The sequence below is a fragment of the Eurosta solidaginis genome, chromosome 3 (assembly GCF_040869045.1).
Source record: "Eurosta solidaginis isolate ZX-2024a chromosome 3, ASM4086904v1, whole genome shotgun sequence".
NCBI lineage: Eukaryota > Metazoa > Arthropoda > Insecta > Diptera > Tephritidae > Eurosta > Eurosta solidaginis.
This window is the reverse complement of record NC_090321.1, coordinates 204,632,280-204,654,395: the sequence shown is the minus strand read 5'-3', so window position 1 is coordinate 204,654,395 and position 22,116 is coordinate 204,632,280.

The following is a 22,116-nucleotide window of genomic DNA, read 5'->3' as shown; positions in this document are numbered from 1 at the left end:
GATATACACTTCCATATATCAAAATCATCAGTATCGAAAAAAAATTCGATTGAGCCATGTCCGTCCGTCCGTCCGCCCGTTAACACGATAACTTGAGTAACTTTTGAGGTATCTTGATGAAATTTGGTATGTAGGTTCCTGGGCACTCATCTCAGATCGCTATTTAAAATGAACGATATCGGACAATAACCACGCCCACTTTTTCGATATCGAAAATTTCGAAAAATCGAAAAAGTGCGATAATTCATTACCAAATACGCATTAAGCGATGAAACATGGTGGGTGAGTTGAGCCTGTGACGCAGAATAGAAAACTAGTAAAATTTTGGACAATGGGCGTGGCACCGCCCACTTTTAAATGAAGGTAATTTAGAAGTTTTGCAAGCTGTAATTTGGCAGTCGTAGAAGATATCATGATGAAATTTGGCAGGAACGTTACTCTTATTACTTTATGTCTGCTTAATAAAAATTAGCAAAATCGGAAAACGACCACGCCCACTTTTTAAAAAAAATTTTTTTTTAATTCAAATTTTAAAAGAAAATTTAATATCTTTACAGCATATAAGTAAATTATGCCAACATTCAACTCCAGTAATGATATAGTGCAACAAAATACAAAAATAAAAGAAAATTTCAAAATGGGCGTGGCTCCGCCCTTTTTCATTTAATTTGTCTAGGATGCTTTTAATGCCATAAGTCGAACAAAAATTAACCAATCCTTGTGAAATTTGGTAGAAGCTTAGCTTCTAGGACGATAACTGTTTTCTGTGAAAAAGGGCGAAATCGGTTGAAGCCACGCCCAGTTTTTATACATAGTCGACCGTCTGTGAAGGACACGGACACAGGACACTCTCGGCCTTTAACACGATAACTTGAGCAAAAATCGATATATCTTTACTAAACTCAGTTCAGGTACTTATATGAACTCACTTTGTATTGGTGTAAAAAATGGCCGAAATCCGACTATGACCACGCCCACTTTTTCGATATCGAAAATTACGAAAAATGAAAAAAATGCCATAATTATATACCAAATACGAAAAAAGGGATGAAACATGGTAATTGTATTGGTCTATTGACGCAAAATATAACTTTAGAAAAAAACTTGGTAAAATGGGTGTGACACCTACCATATTAAGTAGAAGAAAATGAAAAAGTTTTGCAGGGCGAAATCAAAAGCCCTTGGAATCTTGGAAGGAATACTGTACGTGGTATTATATATATAAATAAATTAGCGGTACCCGACAGATGATGTTCTGGATCACCCTGGTCCACATTTTGGTAGATATCTCGAAAACGCCTTCACATATAAAACTAAGGGCCACTCCCTTTTAAAAGCCTCATTAATACCTTTAATTTGATACCCATATCGTACAAACACATTCTAGAGTCACCCCTGGTCCACGTTTATGGCGATATCTCGAAAAGGCGTCCACATATAGAACTAAGGCCCACTCCTTTTTAAAATACTCAATAACACCTTTCATTTGATACCCATATTGTACAAATAAATTCTAGAGTCACTCCTGGTCCACCTTTATGTCGATATCTCGAAAAGGCGTCCACCTATAGAACTAAGGCCCACGCCTTTTTAAAATACTCATTAACACCTTCCATTTGATACCCATATCGTACAAAAAAATTCTAGAGTCACCCTTGGCCCACCTTTATAGCGATATCTCGAAAAGGCATCCACCTATAGAACTAAGGCCCACTCCCTTTTAAAATACCCTTTAACACCTTTCATTTGATACCCATATCGTATAAACAAATTCTAGAGTCACCCCCGTCCACCTTTATGTCGATATCTCAAAAGGGCGTCCACCTATAGAACTAAGGCCCGCGCCCTTTTAAAATACTCATTAACACCTTTCATTTGATACCCATATCGTACACAAAAACTCTAGAGTCACCCCTGGCCCACCTTTATGGCGATATTTCGAAAAGGCATCCACCTATAAAACTAAGGCCCACTCCCTTTTAAAATACTCATTAGCACCTTTCATTTAATACCCATATCGTATAAACAAATTCTAGAGTCACCCCCGGTCCACCTTTATGTCGATATCTCAAAAGGGCGTCCACCTATAGAACTAAGGCCCGCGCCCTTTTAAAATACTCATTAACACCTTTCATTTGATACCCATATCGTACAAACAAATTTTAGTGTCACCCCTGGTCCACCTTTATGGCGATATCTCGAAAAGGCGTCCACCTATAGAACTAAGACCCACGCCCTTTTAAAATACTCATTAACACCTTTCATTTGATACCCATATCGTACAAAAAATTTTAGTGTCACCCCTGGTCCACCTTTATGGCGATATCTCGAAAAGGCGTCCACCTATAAAACTAAGATCCACGCCCTTTGAAAATACTCATTAACACCTTTCATTTGATACCCATATCGTACAAACAAATTTTAGTGTCACCCCTGGTCCACCTTTATGGCGATATCTCGAAAAGGCATCCACCTATAGAACTAAGGCCCACTCCCTTTTAAAATACTCTTTAACACCTTTCATTTGATACCCATATCGTACAAACAAATTCTAGAGTCACCCCTGTCCACTTTATGGCGATATCTCGAAAAGGCGTCCACCTATAGAACTAAGACCCACGCCCTTTTAAAATACTCATTAACACCTTTCATTTGATACCCATATCGTACAAACAAATTCTAAAGTCACCCCTGTTCCACCTTTATGGCGATATCTCGAAAAGGCGTCCTCCTATAGAACTAAGGCCCACTCCCTTTTAAAATACTCATTAGCACCTTTCATTTGATACCCATATTGTACAAACGCATTCTAGAGTCAACCCAGGTCCACTTTTATAACGATATTCCGAAAAGGCGTCCACCTATAGAACTAAGGCCCACTCCCTTCTAAAATACTCATTAAAATCTTTCATTTGATACCCATATGGTACAAACAAATTCTAGAGTCACCCCTGGTCCACGGTTATGGCGATATCCCGGAAAGGCGTCCACCCATAGAACAAAGGCCCACTCCCTTTTAAAACACTTATTACACTTTTCGTTTGACACCCATATTGTACAAACGCATTCTAGAGTCAACCCAGGTCCACTTTTATAACGATATTCCGAAAAGGCGTCCACCTATAGAACTAAGGCCCACTCCCTTCTAAAATACTCATTAACACCTTTCATTTGATACCCATATGGTACAAACAAATTCTAGAGTCACCCCTGGTCCACGGTTATGGCGATATCCCGGAAAGGCGTCCACCCATAGAACAAAGGCCCACTCCCTTTTAAAACACTTATTACACTTTTCGTTTGACACCCATATTGTACAAACGCATTCTAGAGTCAACCCAGGTCCACTTTTATAACGATATTCCGAAAAGGCGTCCACCTATAGAACTAAGGCCCACTCCCTTTTAAAATACTCTTTAACACCTTTCATTTGATACCCATATCGTACAAACAAATTCTAGAGTCACCCCTGTCCACTTTATGGCGATATCTCGAAAAGGCGTCCACCTATAGAACTAAGACCCACGCCCTTTTAAAATACTTGTTAACACCTTTCATTTGATACCCATATAGTACAAACAAATTCTAGAGTCACCCCTGGTCCACGTTTATGGCGATATCTCGAAAAGGCGTCCACCTATAGAACTAAGACACACGCCCTTTTAAAATACTCATTAACACCTTTCATTTGATACCCATATAGTACAAACGAATTCTAGAGTCACCCCTGGTCCACGTTTATGGCGATATCTCGAAAAGGCGTCCACCTATAGAACTAAGACACACGCCCTTTTAAAATACTCATTAACACCTTTCATTTGATACCCATATCGTACAAACAAATTCTAGAGTCACCCCTGGTCCACTTTATGGCGATATCTCGAAAAGGCGTCCACCTATAGAACTAAGACACACGCCCTTTTAAAATACTCATTAACACCTTTCATTTGATACCCATATCGTACAAACAAATTCTAGAGTCACCCCTGGTCCACTTTATGGCGATATCTCGAAAAGGCGTCCACCTATAGAACTAAGACACACGCCCTTTTAAAATACTCATTAACACCTTTCATTTGATACCCATATCGTACAAACAAATTCTAGAGTCACCCCTGGTCCACTTTATGGCGATATCTCGAAAAGGCGTCCACCTATAGAACTAAGACACACGCCCTTTTAAAATACTCATTAACACCTTTCATTTGATACCCATATCGTACAAACAAATTCTAGAGTCACCCTTGGTCCACTTTATGGCGATATCTCGAAAAGGCGTCCACCTATAGAACTAAGACCCACGCCCTTTTAAAATACTTATTAACACCTTTCATTTGATACCCATATCGTACAAACAAATTCTCGAGTCAGGCCTGGTCCACCTTTATGGCGATATCCCTAAATGGCGTCCATCTATAGAACTATGGCCCACTCCCTTTTAAAATACTCTTTAATACCTTTCATTTGATACACATGTCATACAAACACATTCCAGGGTTACCCTAGGTTCCTTTTACAACATGGTGATTTCCCTTACTTTGTCTCCACAGCTCTCAACTGAGTATGTAATGTTCGGTTACACCCGAACTTAGCCTTCCTTACTTGTTTGTAATACTTCTTTCGTGATTCCAGCATAATAAAGACTTATATATAAATATGTATACATATGTCGTATCTTAGAAGCAAAATCTAATTTTAGCTTTACTATAAACAACAGAATTTAATGAATTCATTTAATAATACTAATACTTAAAGCCTTTTATGTGTTGTATCTTCAATTAGTTTGTATAACTTTATTAATTGCTATGGCAAACGCTCATCTAAACATGCCACAATAACTTTACAAAAACCTGTTCGAATACTTTCATCCTTTTCGAATACATTAAGTACTGTAATAAATTAGAATAATCCTACAAACCAAAGAATGAAGGAATACTAACACGAATACACAAAAGAAAGCTAAGTCGTAGGTAAGGCATATGCAACAATCATTGTTATTGGCAACAGCCAGAATGTTGTAGGAAGTGGGGAGGTGCGCTTGTCTAATGTGGTAAAGTAATTGCAAAATTGCATAAAATATGACGAATAAGGACAACCAGCAATGCAACATGAAAAAGAACCAAAACAAAAACATAAAAGAAATAAAATAAACTTGGAGTAAGTAAGCAAAAATTACCATCGATGAACCATTCGAGCGTAACGACGAAGAATTCACAGATGAATTGGGGCAACAAATGGGCGCTGGTAGCAGAAAAATCTTGGAATGCGGTTATATAGTTCTAAACAATTTGTGGTATTGCTCGTTAATGCATTATTATTGCTTTTATACCTGGATGTCGTTAGCACAGAGAGATCGCAGAAACTCTGTCTTTGCGCAGCTCAAACGTTCACTCCTCAAGCCACCTATCATCAGCTAGGATTTTCGTTTGTCTGTCTGTGATCTGCAGATGTGACGTTAACGATTTCGGCTACATGTTCATTTGAGAAGTCAAATGCTCCTCCGGCGATATCTTACTCCATCGGTTTTAAAAATATATTTTTTTTAGTACTTATTCAGAGCTGTATTGGCCGTTGAGTTTAAACTTTAAAGCAAAAAACTTAATTTTTCTTTTCTAACTCCGTCGCGTTTCGACACGATATTGTGTCCTCTTCAGGGAGTAATTATCCTTAAAAAAAAATTTTTTTTTAATTTTTTAATTCCTATAGTCGTACATGTCTTCGATTAATTATCCTCAAAGTTAATGAGAATTATCGCACATAACTAAGCTCTTTCATGCAAGCACAAGAAGAATAAGAAAGTATGCAGGGAACCAGTGACACTGCCAAAAGAGCCCAAACCAAATTGTTTCTATAGCAGACAGATGGATGGTAATATAATCTATGGGCAGCATAACTATATAAAAGCGAAGATACGCTGACATGATTGCGAAGCCCAAAGCTTCAATCACATTAGACTGCCAATGATTTCACAACTCGCTTCTCACACCTGCTCTCTGAGAGCAGAACTCATCCTGAAGGAACACAGAAGCAGTGGGAGCATATCTTCCATATCTAAACACCCGCGCTGTTAGTTCTGCTTGGAAAAAGAAGCGGTAAAGATGGGTGTGATGGTGAATGAAGATAAAACGAAGTACCTGTCATCGAGCAAAGAGTTAGCGCATACGCGCCTTGGCAACCACGCTACTGTTGGCAGCCATAATTTCGAAATAGTAAAATACTTCGTTTATTTGGGAACCAGCATCAACACTAGCAACTACATCAGCACTGAAATCCAGCGAAGAATCAATCTTGCCAATAAATGCTACTTTGGACTAAGTAGGCAATTGAAAAGTAAAGTCCTCTCTCGGCGAACGAAAATCATACTCTACAAGTCACTTATCGTACCCGTCCTGCTATATAGGGCAGAAGCATGGACCATGATATCAGCATTTGAAGCGGCTTTGGGAGTGTTCGAGAGAAAAGTTCTTCGAAAGATTTATGGATCTCCACGCGTCGGCGATGACGAGTAACGAAGAAGATTTAATGATGAGTTGTATGAGCTATACGCAGACATCAACATAGTCCAGCGAATTAAAACGCAGCGGGTGCGCTGGCTAGGCCATGTTATGCGAATGAAAGATGATGCTCCGGCCAAGAAAGTATTTCTATCGGAACCCGCCTCTGGAAGCAGAGGTACAGGCCGGCCACCACTCCGTTGGAAGGACCAGATGGAAAACGATTTAAACTCCCTTGGTGTGACCAATTGGCGCCGGTTGGCGGAGCGAACGAGCGACTGGCGCGCCTTGTTGGACGGCCATAACCGTTTAGACGGTTAAGCGCCAAGTAAGTAAGTGACTGCCTAACTGTAGTAGCCAAGTTAGGATTCGTTGTTGCATTAACGATAAAGGCACTCCCCGAAGGCTTTGGGGAGTATTATCGATGTTGGTGGTCCTTTGCCGGATATAGATCCCGTACGTCCGGTAACAAAGCACCATTAAGGCACTAGCCCGACTATCTCGGGAACGATTAATATGATTGAAGGTTTAATTCTAGGCCATACCGCGCTCCCCACCCCCTATTTCCCTGAGGAACTTCGTGTCGCCAGAGCCTCGCCTGCTAAATATGTGTATGATACATTCATATTTTTAACAGGATTCCCCTCGCGTAGGCGAGGTGGACAATTGAATTGCGGAAGCTTTGAAGCTATAAAGCTTTATGTTGCGCTCATCAACCCCTTGAATCCCTCTACGATTCGTTCGCACCCGTATATGACTCTTAAAGAAGAGGATCCCCCAATCCATTGTACAACGAGCACTACAGGATTTGAAAACTGATATTTGCACATTTATATATTGAGTCGTGCCTTATTGTTTAGCCTGAGCATCAGGTTACTCACTTAGAAAATAGTGTCCAAAGGACGACGCAATATTCTAGAGGGTTAAGCGCACACAGCCGGTAGCCACCGTAACCGTAAACGAATCTGTTATCAGAAACGTAAGCATAACCCAAAACTTAACGAAAACTATAACCGAAACTCAACCGAAGAGAAGCGGGGACCATAACCAGAACGAAAGCCAAAGTCGGAATAAACCGGAACTCCGTCCGGTTCCGCATCTGGAAACAAAAGCTTAGCTTAAACCAAATCTAGTTTCGAAACTATAACCAAACATCTAGACGTAAATCGGGGTAAAATAAGAACTGAAACCAGAAAAGAAGGAAGAGAATAAGAAATAAACGAAATCTGAAATGAAATCGAATTGGAGCCGAAACCACAATCGAAATCGAAATTCAAATTTATTTATTTATTATTTAAAGTCGACGACAAACTATGGTCGACTGCATAATATAAAAGATATATAAATATACAACTCAAAAGATCAAATTTAAGATATATCGAGCTTTCAACAATGTTATATTACAAACAAAGAAATATTAATGAACATTACTATTTAATTTCAGAATATAATAATAATAAGAAATATGAGCAGAAATAAGATCTTATGCCGAAATCTTATACTGGCGGAATGCATCAGATTCCGCTCAGCATGATTTCGGAATGCAGTGGATTCCAATCTCCCTGTTGGAATGCAACAAGATTCCAATCAGCATGTCATGGGAATCCGGCAGTGCTAAGAGTAGTGTAATGAGGATACGCCATCACAAGGCATAAAAAAGTAACATGACCTGTGTTGTTGGAATGCACCGGATTCCAATCAGCTCGATGCCTGACCCATAAGATTATACTGCCGGAATGCATTCGATTCCGGTCAGTAGCTCATGAAAAAGCATGTTTTTTACGTTGTTGGAATGCACCAGATTCCAATCAACACAGTACTGTCTTGTTCCTTCTTAATGATACATGTTGATAAATGTTCCTCCATCCTTAAGCGAGATAGTTCCTGTTTTTTATCGAAGGAATAAAATGCCGGCAAATTAAATAAATTAGCTTGTGTCTCTTAAATTAGATAGGCAAGTATTGCATTACGTATAGTGGCAAAAGTACATTCAAGACTGATGCAGCTATACAAGTCATTGTAGTGCGCGCACCAGATAAGAAGAGGATTATTTTTAGCAAAGTTTCGTCGACAAAGGGGTAAATAGAAAGGAACGTAGTGTCTGGATACTCTAGGGGGAACCGCAAAAAACAAGCGGCTGAGGAGGTCCGCGGAATCAATTTCTCCAATAATGAGCTTATGGATGAACAATACCCCCAGTAATATTCTCCGATTTTCCAGAGTGGGTAAGTTAATAAGAAGAAGTCTACTTCTGTATGGAGGAAGGTGGAGACTTGAGTCCCAATTAAGGCCGCGCAATGCAAATATCAAAAATTGCTTTTGAACTGACTCAAGACGCTTTATATGCTTTTGAGAAACAGGGGACCAAACGCATGAGCAATACTCGAGTATTGGACGAACCAGCGATGTGTAAAGAACCTTAGTGAGGTACGGATCATCGAACTCTTTAGCCCATCTTTTAACAAATCCAAGTAAACCCAACGCTTTGTTGGCTATAGATGAAATATGCATGTTAAAATTCAATTTCGGATCAAAAAGGACACCTAGATCATTTGCGATAGATATACGCTCCAAAGGCGTACCATCTATTACATAAGATTTCAATGCTGGCTTCACTAGGTGAAATGTCATATGCTTACATTTAGAGCAATTTAAAGCTAGTAAATTTGTTGTGCACCAACATTGGAACGAGTCCAAGTCGGCCTGAAGAAGATCCAAGGAACTCAAATCGGTAGGACAGTAAGTGTAGCAAAGTTTTACATCATCCGCATACATTATAGTATGGGAATATAATATTGTCTGTGGCAAGTCATTAATGAAAAGGGCAAAGAGCAAAGGGCCTAGATGACTTCCCTGGGGTACGCCGGAGGAAACTCCGAACGATTCCGACAGATTGCACTTGAACAGGACTTTTTGGGTCCGGTTAGAAAGATAGCTTTTCAGCCACATTAATAGGTGAAACGGAAAGCCCAGTAAATCAAGCTTATGAATAAGCAACTCGTGGTTGACGGTATCAAATGCTTTGCTGAAGTCCGTGTAGATGACATCCGTTTGCTTGTTCGCTAAAAATCCTTCCATAACTATAGAGGTGAATACAAGCAAATTTGTAGTGGTAGACCTTTGACGAATAAAACCGTGTTGACATGGAGATAAAAGACTAGAACACTGATATTGGAGTTGACTGGTAACAATCTGTTCAAAGAGTTTAGGAATGACTGAAAGTTTAGCAATACCCCTGTAGTTTTCAACTTTTGACCTACTACCTTTTTTATGCAGGGGTATAATAAAAGACTGTTTCCAAAGTGCCGGGAATGACGCAAATCCCAGAGATAGCTCAAATAATTTTAAAATAGGCTCATACATGTTTTCGGCGCAGTACCTAAGCACGCAACTAGGAACACCGTCCGGTCCCGGAGAAAAGGTGGGCTTCAAAGATTGAAGACTCTGAAGAACAATATTACCATCAATAGCAGGATTCCTAATGTAATTCGAGCTATCTAAGCGATAGGGATATTGACCAGAATGAAAACCACTGGATGAATACGTGGACTTAAAGAACTCAGAAAATAGTTCAGAAACGTCGTCATCAGTGCAAGCTTTTTTACCTCCAAAGGTTAATGAGGAAGGAAACCCAGAAGTTTTCCGCTTTGAATATAAATAAAAGTCAGATTTAAAATTTTAATAAAACAGGCTTCGCAATCGTTCCTTAAGTTTATGTTTTTTTCTTACAGAGGGGTAAACATCGAAAGCCTTTGAGTCATTGTGGCACTCTAACCTCCTATCGTCTAAGTACCATTGCCCTCCGGTACTACAGTCAACTATTTTGTAGCAAGGCAGGTACAGTGCTCAACCTGCTATACTTTCACAGTAGGACGGCATAGTGTAAATTGGGTTTGAAACTTGCATGCGTTCAAAAAAAAAAAAAACAAATACTTGGTGCGATTTACCTCCGAGAAGGATAGGCCAAGCTTCTCTTCCAATTTTAATCGTGGTCTTTATTAGTGTTTCCAACAATTGGGCGGGACTGAAACGGCATGTTTCATGTCGACTACGAACGGCAGCTACAAGGCAGATGAATTTTCACTGAGTAACTTTTCATGGTAGAAATACACTCGGAGAGTTTGTCAAACCCCTGCCAAGTGGCGACCCAGCTTATAAAAACTGTTGTTTTGTAAATGTTTGGTGGTGCTTTGCCAAAGACTTGTACCTTCGGGTTAGAAGGCGGAGCACACTACCACCACACCAAGCGGCCGTATCCGTATACACCGGTTTAATCCTCCTCCTCCTTGCTTACTACATCATGTATTATGTTGTACCAGTTGAAGGGGTCCTATCAACAATTCTGTAGAGGCACGACGTCTTTACTCCTATGTCATTGTTTCTACGGCCGAAGAGGCCTTTGTGATTTATTTTGTTCTTTCATTCTTGTGCGGTTTGAAAGGCCTTATTCCAAATCCGCACCTAGGATAACTTTGTGTTGCATGGTCGCCGTTACTACAGCGTAACCTTTATTTTCCCGTGTTATAACTCTTTTGCAGTTGATCACACAGTTTAAGAGGCCTTGTCTCCAATCCGTATTAAGTTCAATTCCATCCACCTATGCAATTTGTTCCGCAAAACTGGTATGTTTAATGTTTGCTGCTGCATCGGAGCCTTTCTAGGCTTCGTAGCAATTTCATGATTGAAGGTTTAATTCTAGGCCATACCGCGCTCCCCACCCCCTATTTCCCTGAGGAACTTCGTGTCGCCAGAGCCTCGCCTGCTAAATATGTGTATGATACATTCATATTTTTAACAGGATTCCCCTCGCGTAGGCGAGGTGGACAATTGAATTGCGGAAGCTTTGAAGCTATAAAGCTTTATGTTGCGCTTATCAACCCCTTGAATCCCTCTACGATTCGTTCGCACCCGTATATGACTCTTAAAGAAGAGGATCCCCCAATCCATTGTACAATGAGCACTACAGGATTTGAAAACTGATATTTGCACATTTATATATTGAGTCGTGCCTTATTGTTTAGCCTGAGCATCAGGTTACTCACTTAGAAAATAGTGTCCAAAGGACGACGCAATATTCTAGAGGGTTAAGCGCACACAGCCGGTAGCCACCGTAACCGTAAACGAATCTGTTATCAGAAACGTAAGCATAACCCAAAACTTAACGAAAACTATAACCGAAACTCAACCGAAGAGAAGCGGGGACCATAACCAGAACGAAAGCCAAAGTCGGAATAAACCGGAACTCCGTCCGGTTCCGCATCTGGAAACAAAAGCTTAGCTTAAACCAAATCTAGTTTCGAAACTATAACCAAACATCTAGACGTAAATCGGGGTAAAATAAGAACTGAAACCAGAAAAGAAGGAAGAGAATAAGAAATAAACGAAATCTGAAATGAAATCGAATTGGAGCCGAAACCACAATCGAAATCGAAATTCAAATTTATTTATTTATTATTTAAAGTCGACGACAAACTATGGTCGACTGCATAATATAAAAGATATATAAATATACAACTCAAAAGATCAAATTTAAGATATATCGAGCTTTCAACAATGTTATATTACAAACAAAGAAATATTAATGAACATTACTATTTAATTTCAGAATATAATAATAATAAGAAATATGAGCAGAAATAAGATCTTATGCCGAAATCTTATACTGGCGGAATGCATCAGATTCCGCTCAGCATGATTTCGGAATGCAGTGGATTCCAATCTCCCTGTTGGAATGCAACAAGATTCCAATCAGCATGTCATGGGAATCCGGCAGTGCTAAGAGTAGTGTAATGAGGATACGCCATCACAAGGCATAAAAAAGTAACATGACCTGTGTTGTTGGAATGCACCGGATTCCAATCAGCTCGACGTCTGACCCATAAGATTATACTGCCGGAATGCATTCGATTCCGGTCAGTAGCTCATGAAAAAGCATGTTTTTTACGTTGTTGGAATGCACCAGATTCCAATCAACACAGTACTGTCTTGTTCCTTCTTAATGATACATGTTGATAAATGTTCCTCCATCCTTAAGCGAGATAGTTCCTGTTTTTTATCGAAGGAATAAAATGCCGGCAAATTAAATAAATTAGCTTGTGTCTCTTAAATTAGATAGGCAAGTATTGCATTACGTATAGTGGCAAAAGTACATTCAAGACTGATGCAGCTATACAAGTCATTGTAGTGCGCGCACCAGATAAGAAGAGGATTATTTTTAGCAAAGTTTCGTCGACAAAGGGGTAAATAGAAAGGAACGTAGTGTCTGGATACTCTAGGGGGAACCGCAAAAAACAAGCGGCTGAGGAGGTCCGCGGAATCAATTTCTCCAATAATGAGCTTATGGATGAACAATACCCCCAGTAATATTCTCCGATTTTCCAGAGTGGGTAAGTTAATAAGAAGAAGTCTACTTCTGTATGGAGGAAGGTGGAGACTTGAGTCCCAATTAAGGCCGCGCAATGCAAATATCAAAAATTGCTTTTGAACTGACTCAAGACGCTTTATATGCTTTTGAGAAACAGGGGACCAAACGCATGAGCAATACTCGAGTATTGGACGAACCAGCGATGTGTAAAGAACCTTAGTGAGGTACGGATCATCGAACTCTTTAGCCCATCTTTTAACAAATCCAAGTAAACCCAACGCTTTGTTGGCTATAGATGAAATATGCATGTTAAAATTCAATTTCGGATCAAAAAGGACACCTAGATCATTTGCGATAGATATACGCTCCAAAGGCGTACCATCTATTACATAAGATTTCAATGCTGGCTTCACTAGGTGAAATGTCATATGCTTACATTTAGAGCAATTTAAAGCTAGTAAATTTGTTGTGCACCAACATTGGAACGAGTCCAAGTCGGCCTGAAGAAGATCCAAGGAACTCAAATCGGTAGGACAGTAAGTGTAGCAAAGTTTTACATCATCCGCATACATTATAGTATGGGAATATAATATTGTCTGTGGCAAGTCATTAATGAAAAGGGCAAAGAGCAAAGGGCCTAGATGACTTCCCTGGGGTACGCCGGAGGAAACTCCGAACGATTCCGACAGATTGCACTTGAACAGGACTTTTTGGGTCCGGTTAGAAAGATAGCTTTTCAGCCACATTAATAGGTGAAACGGAAAGCCCAGTAAATCAAGCTTATGAATAAGCAACTCGTGGTTGACGGTATCAAATGCTTTGCTGAAGTCCGTGTAGATGACATCCGTTTGCTTGTTCGCTAAAAATCCTTCCATAACTATAGAGGTGAATACAAGCAAATTTGTAGTGGTAGACCTTTGACGAATAAAACCGTGTTGACATGGAGATAAAAGACTAGAACACTGATATTGGAGTTGACTGGTAACAATCTGTTCAAAGAGTTTAGGAATGACTGAAAGTTTAGCAATACCCCTGTAGTTTTCAACTTTTGACCTACTACCTTTTTTATGCAGGGGTATAATAAAAGACTGTTTCCAAAGTGCCGGGAATGACGCAAATCCCAGAGATAGCTCAAATAATTTTAAAATAGGCTCATACATGTTTTCGGCGCAGTACCTAAGCACGCAACTAGGAACACCGTCCGGTCCCGGAGAAAAGGTGGGCTTCAAAGATTGAAGACTCTGAAGAACAATATTACCATCAATAGCAGGATTCCTAATGTAATTCGAGCTATCTAAGCGATAGGGATATTGACCAGAATGAAAACCACTGGATGAATACGTGGACTTAAAGAACTCAGAAAATAGTTCAGAAACGTCGTCATCAGTGCAAGCTTTTTTACCTCCAAAGGTTAATGAGGAAGGAAACCCAGAAGTTTTCCGCTTTGAATATAAATAAAAGTCAGATTTAAAATTTTAATAAAACAGGCTTCGCAATCGTTCCTTAAGTTTATGTTTTTTTCTTACAGAGGGGTAAACATCGAAAGCCTTTGAGTCATTGTGGCACTCTAACCTCCTATCGTCTAAGTACCATTGCCCTCCGGTACTACAGTCAACTATTTTGTAGCAAGGCAGGTACAGTGCTCAACCTGCTATACTTTCACAGTAGGACGGCATAGTGTAAATTGGGTTTGAAACTTGCATGCGTTCAAAAAAAAAAAAAACAAATACTTGGTGCGATTTACCTCCGAGAAGGATAGGCCAAGCTTCTCTTCCAATTTTAATCGTGGTCTTTATTAGTGTTTCCAACAATTGGGCGGGACTGAAACGGCATGTTTCATGTCGACTACGAACGGCAGCTACAAGGCAGATGAATTTTCACTGAGTAACTTTTCATGGTAGAAATACACTCGGAGAGTTTGTCAAACCCCTGCCAAGTGGCGACCCAGCTTATAAAAACTGTTGTTTTGTAAATGTTTGGTGGTGCTTTGCCAAAGACTTGTACCTTCGGGTTAGAAGGCGGAGCACACTACCACCACACCAAGCGGCCGTATCCGTATACACCGGTTTAATCCTCCTCCTCCTTGCTTACTACATCATGTATTATGTTGTACCAGTTGAAGGGGTCCTATCAACAATTCTGTAGAGGCACGACGTCTCTACTCCTATGTCATTGTTTCTACGGCCGAAGAGGCCTTTGTGATTTATTTTGTTCTTTCATTCTTGTGCGGATTGAAAGGCCTTATTCCAAATCCGCACCTAGGATAACTTTGTGTTGCATGGTCGCCGTTACTACAGCGTAACCTTTATTTTCCCGTGTTATAACTCTTTTGCAGTTGATCACACAGTTTAAGAGGCCTTGTCTCCAATCCGTATTAAGTTCAATTCCATCCACCTATGCAATTTGTTCCGCAAAACTGGTATGTTTAATGTTTGCTGCTGCATCGGAGCCTTTCTAGGCTTCGTAGCAATTTCATTGTTTCCGGTATTACATTACATTCCGCTGACCATTTTAAGTTGCTTTGTAGCATGGCCACTTAAAAATTGTGTAACTTAGAAATCTACATCGTCGTGCTGACTCGATAGTAATGTACTAATACATATATGGGATATATCGGTATGGCCAGAGTTCTTTTTGTTAAGGTATTCCTGTTGCCAGTTCTGCATGCTGATCTCCTGTGCCCGCCACATGGACGTCTTGATTGCTCAGCGCCGCTTCTTTTGCTAATATGTTCATAGGACACTTTCCTGCAATGACCAGTGCTGCATCATCAGATACAGTTTTAAAGGCGCTATAGACGCGTAGCGCGCCCATGCGGTAAGTTGAGTTTAGTCGCAGAAGTATGATTGGTAGTCTGTCATAATCACCAAGTATTTTATTATTTACTGTGTCCATGTTTGTATGTGGTAGGCATAGAGAATGTTGTTGTACCTCGTATGCTTATTTTTACAGCAAACTTAATGAGGTCTTACCACAAAACGTCTGTTATTCAACTTTTTCCTAAAAATTGAGCTTTCAATGAGAAACTGTTGATGGCAGAAATACCTTAGGAGGGCTTGCCAAACTGTTGCCGACAAGGGTCGACTCTGTTTAGAAAAACGCTTCTTAAGTATTTTGGATGTTACTTGTAATGTGTGTTTTAATTGGTACCTTCGATACGGTAGGCCACCATACCACGTCTAGGCAACAGCGGTCATCATCAATTTTGTACTTTGTTCCATTAGTAATCCCATCAGTTTTTGATAAGTATATAGTTCCTAATAGGCTTCACTGATCTAAACTGAGGATGCGTATAAAGCTAAATCATTAAAATTTTATACCGAAGTTTCGCTATACTTTAAAACATCTTCAGGGAATTCATTTAACTACCCGTTTATGTTCGAAACAAAGCTCGATTTACCTCAGCAAAACATTTCCAAAAAAATTTTTTTTTTCTTTAATAATTTGGGAAAAATTTATACAACGTGACATCAGGAGGGATAGGCAACATTGGTTAATTCTTTGTAGTTCTATAAATAGAACAAAAACAAAAATACCAGTTTCTATGAAACCGCCAACAAAAAGCGTAACTTTAACACATGATTACATACAAAGTATGTACTGTGCAAAGAGAATAAAATATGCGAGGAGGGCAATTGGAATAAAGTGTACAACAACTAAGGCATAACGTTGCTGAATGCCTTTGCAACACTTCAACCGTCGTAGGAGTGTGGGTTCAAATACAACTCTCGCGTGAAAATGCTTTGAAGAGATGGTATAATCGAAACAGCTGTCGCCTTGTCCATCCTGATGTCACGTTGTTTAAATTTTTCCCAAATTATTAAATAAATTATAAAATAAAAATTGCTTCAAACATATATTTTCATACATTTAAAGCAATAAGGGCAATCCCCGCTTAATTCATTAATTTTTTTTCAAATCTGCAACTGGGTATATAATAATCGCATTCATGCAAATTCATAATTTTCTTTTGTTATTATTGCTCGTTATTTAAATTTGCTTCTGCTACTTTATTTATATTTGTTTATTTCTATTTTGCCCAAAAAAATCGCCTTTTGTTTGTTATTACTTAAAACTGTCTCGACTTGTGTTTCTACACCGCCTTCATTTTTTTGGTATTATTTGCAAAGTAATTGAATTTTATTCTCGAAAACACAGCGCACAAGAAATTTTAGTGAATGGTGAGTGATGACTGCGCATAAATACCAAGCTCCTGGCTTATGGCCATTTGCTGCAGGCCAACCCTTGAATGCTTAGTTTTAGTGTCGCCTCAGAATTTGTGTTTTTGTTTTTTTGTAATTATTCGAAAAATCTTTAGTGAAGTAGATTTATGACTAAGATGCTTTTAATAAAACGCATATTTTTCCATCAATTTAATTTACATTTAATTCAATTAAAACGCAAAAGCATTCAGCCACTCAACGCAAGCTTTTGAAGAGTGCAAGATGGGTAGCGGGGCACTCTCAGCGCGGAACAAGTCACCATCAGCGCCTGGAGCAGTGAGTGAAAGGATATCGGATTTTTGTACATATTTGTGTTTGTGTTACACCCTCATTTGGCTCACACGAACAACGCGGTTTTCATTCTTTCGTCCTTGCATTCATTCATTACTAAAATCCTTAAATCTACAAATGCGGGCAGCTGCGTTGCACACAACAAACAGACCGGCAGACCGACAAAAACACAAATGACACACCACGACCGCCCCTTGGGAAATACGTTACATGTTTGTATATTTTCATATAGTTTTGTTATATTTTACTTTTGTTGTTTTTGTTGTAAATTCCGGCCTGTGTATCTGTTGGTGATGCAGGCGTATATATGTAAATATATTTATGTGTACGTTTGTATGTCTGTATATTTTTATATGTTTGTAGGTCATTTTTGATTGTTCTTGTAGGTGCATTGCGGTGACAAAAATCACTCGCACGTTGACACTATCTGTCGTTGACGTTGTCAGTGCTTTTGGTATTTTTGTTGCTAGCATTTGGATGTAATTAAAATGCCAAATCTACCCCTAATCCATGAGTACAAACAAACATAGCTACTCATAGAAACAAAGTCTCCCGAAATCACTTAGCATTGTGATGCCCTTGCAGTGCGTTGTTTTGGTTGTATTTGGGTTTGTGTCTTCTTCAACGACAAAAAATTCCCAACCAGCTTTGGCTGAGTTCAACGAAGAGTCTCAGTCGTTTCTTCCTTCAATTCATTTATTTATTAGCGATACAGATAGAGACGAAAGGTATGTTATGTTGCTGTGTTTAGGTGGGATCTTTCACAAATTTTCATTGATAACCTCTAACCAGAGGCCGATGAAACTTGCTGTTTCAACAGAGTCAGACCCAAGATATAAGGGTGTTAGTGGCGTTGCTTCTGCTTTGTAATTGAAATGATGGTTGGTGTTCTGTGGGGGCACGTTAGAAGCAGGACAAACATTGGGTATGTCTGGGTTGATTCTGGATAAGTAGAAGTTTTACCTTTTACAGTATCCAGATCTAAGTTGAGTGACGCGCGTCTCACTGCGGAATTTGCTTTCCTCTAGTTCAATTTATTTATCTTTGAGTACAGATTTCATTCCGCATTTGTTATAGTAATAGTGAATGCCGCTGAGGGCCTTTTCATGTTCATTTTTAAATTCGAATTTCTTCGTAATGCTGACGGAGATGACTTTTTAAATTCCTGGGAGGCGGGTCGTCTTTAATCAGATACTTATTGGGATGCCAAGGTTTCTGGGCCTTCAGCAGAAACTGTTTGTTCAGCATTTCATTTCTCTCCTTTATTTGGAGTATTCTCACCTCACTGTGCAGGTGGTGTTCTGGAAACGTAGAAAGACATTCTGCGGCAGTTCTGAATCTGCAGTTTCCTCCAGTGTATTTCTTTTACGCGACCAAATTGCGGACGCATAGCATACAAGTGGTCGACCAACTGGTTTATAATTGCCTATGAGCGTTTCTTTGTCTTTGCCTAAAGTGCTGCCGGCAAGAGTATTGAAAATCTTGTAACCGCTATGGACTTTAGGTACAATTGCGGCATTGCAGGCTCGCGAAAATTTAGGTTCTAATTGAACGTCAAACCCAGTCTTTTTGGTTGAAGGACAGTCGGTAGCGTAATGTCATCGACGATGGGTGTCCAATATAGTCGACATTTGCTTTGTTCGAGTTGTAAATAAGGGCGGCGGGGATTTGGTCGATGATTGTGCCAGATTTCACGTGGTAAAAAAATTGGAAAGACTAGGGAGAGAGTCGGTAATTTTTACCATAGCTCATCAATGGATGGACCGAGGCCTCTTTCCGATATCGTCCAGTCATCGACGTAGGACACAATTGTAACTCTTTCTAGTGAGGAAGACAGCTTCGATATGTAAACGTTATATAAAAGTGGGGATAAGACACCATCCTGTGGCGCCTTTGTCTTTTTCCTTCTGAGTTGTTATGTTATGACTGGGAGGAAGGGTGGACTCTGCCAATTCCTGCAGTAACGACGCGTGATTGATTGTGTCAAAAACGTTTGCTAAGTCTAGCGCTACGAGTACAAATCTATGATGAAGTTCTTGATTAGTCCGCAATTTATTTGAGTGTTGATGACGTTTAGCGCGGTGATGCTATGTAATTTTCGGAAGTCATGCTGATGATTGGCCAGCCACAGATTTGCGGCGAAATAAGGAAGCAGAACGACTTCAAGTATCTTGGCTACTGGCGATAGGAAAGATATCGATTGATATTAGTCTCCAAGTTTAACTGGTTTTATAGGGTTTAGTAGCGGTACCACCCTCGCCTTTTTCCATTTTTCAGAGATGACGAAAGTGGATAAAGATATGTTGAAGACGATTGCCAGAATATGTCAGGATGAGGAGGAAGGAAAGCCAATTCACCACTTTCTCTGCCAATGTCCAGGGCTGCGAGACTACTAAAATTTCTGGGCGCACGGTTTTTGTATTTGAGAGGTGCATCTTTCGCTTCTAATTTAGTTCATCAGAGATATCAAACGGTTCGTTTGAGGATTACTAGGAAGTTATCTAGTTTGAGGAATATCTCGCCACCCGGCACTCACTGAGGGCAATTTCAATGGGTAAAAATGTTCTCGAGTGGAAGGAAGGGAAGCTCCCAAGCACACCCTCTTAACCTCACATAGATTTGTGATTTGCCCTGTGATTCTCCCGCGAATTCTGACTGGTGACAAATTTATTCATACAAAAAGGAAGTTTCTTTTAAATCCCGTCCGGTCCTGATGATTTAAATGTACTGGAAGTTGGAAAGGCGCGATTAACTGTGGTGAGAAAACTTGATTTGGGGCTCTTTTACCCTTACCACTTAAGGGCGACAAACTACCCATTACTATGGGTGTGAATGTTGATAGCATACTATTCACTCCGGATAATGAGTTGGTTCCTCATAGTGTAGAATAGCGTCATCCATTACTGGATGAAAGGACTACCTAATTCTGCACCTGTGCTTCAATGGGGTCTGACTAGGGAACTGGGCGTGTGCAAATAGATCGAAATGAAAAAGTTAATGGGCTAGCTAAAAAGGGCGAATCCTTCGAAGCTTGTACCGTAGGCATCGCAATCAGATTGGGCGAGATTAGAACAAGGGGTGAGGTTCAGATGAAGCGTATTCTGACTGGACACTTCCTTCTGGCATCACACGCTTTGAATTTGGCCTCGTCAGTATAGCGGGTATAGGAAATGCGGTTTGCGAGCGGAAACAATTACGCACATACTGTTATCGTGACCAGTGCTCCCAAGGCTAAAACTTAGGAGTAGCACAAATATAGAAGCAACAAGTAGCATAGCTATTAGAAAGTCTCTAGTTACCAAGACACCAAGGCGCCAAAATTATTTTATAACATATGTACTGATTTGTGATAGGGATTTTTAATTTGGTCGTTGAACAAACTTCTGGTAACGCGATGCACTCATTCAATATATGTGAGGTCCTCACGGAACAATCAGTTCAACCTAACTTAACCCTGGCAAAAGGGCTTATTATCATCTCACAATGTTCTATGCAGTTAGCGGTCTTAGATCTTCAAGTTCTTTTCCGTAAAATAATAAAGTAGATCCTAATCGCCCGTAATTCATGCTCTATTAAGCATCATTTTGGCTTGGCATCTTTGCCGTCAAGCCTTTTCATTATTAATAAAAAAATATCCATTATTTTTTGTCAAACGATTTCTAAAACCATACCACTGTGCGTGCATGCGGTTTTCCCCGATTAAGCTGACTGTTGACGCTGCTGCTGCTGGCGTCATTGTTAGTCATTCTGTTCTTTATTGTACTTATTTGCTCACCCACACTTTCGCCATCACTGTTGGATTAACGTTTATTTCTCTGCTCTGCTTGTTGTTGTACATCTGACTATTGCTCAAGAGGTCCTTCTTTTTCTTGTTGCTTTGTTGCTGTCATTTCTTATTGCTCACACTGCAGCTGTTGTTTTTGTTGTTGTTACCCCAACGCAGGCAATTTAACTTTCAGCGGCTTTGGTGCGGTTACTGTGTCAAGGATACGCTTGTAAACAAAAGCAACAGTGCAAACCGTGACAACAACAACTACAAGAACACAAAACAAGAATATTAAAACAAGAAAGGCTGCTTAGGAGCGATCAGCAGCTGCAATGCACTTTTACTTTACTTGCTGTTGATACGTTTACGAGGAAGTTCAAAAACTCATTGCAACAGCGACAAAAACAACAGCAATACTAGTAAAACATAGGCATAACAACAAAGCAGCTACTACATACAACGTTATCATTTATGTGAACCATTTTCGCTTCATCTTCTTCCTTGCAATGTGGCATTGCATTATGTTTTAAAATTTATTATGCTGTTGTTGTTGTAGTTATTTTCTACACTATATAAAAATAAAAATCAGGAAGTAATTTTTCACACAATTTCAAAAAGTTCTCAACTCATTTATGACGCTGCACCCCAAATCGCTTACTTAGGGCAACAGCAACCTATTTTGAAATCGTGGGAGTTGGTTGTGCGCTGCGTTCTTGTTGTTGTTTGTTGCATGCATAGCACATTATTTGTTTAGTATTTTTTAAGATTGGAGCATAAAGTAAATTTATTCTATTTAAAGTGCCACAAAATTTCACTAAAGCGACACGTCGAAACTAATAAAATCATTTAGTTTACCCTCTACACTCAAACGCCTCGGAGCCTTTAAACTCAGCACGGCTTGCTGCATGACTCTTCGGTGGTGACAGTAGAAAGATTATGAAGATTTTTAATTAGTATTTTTCTCACACAAACAAGACA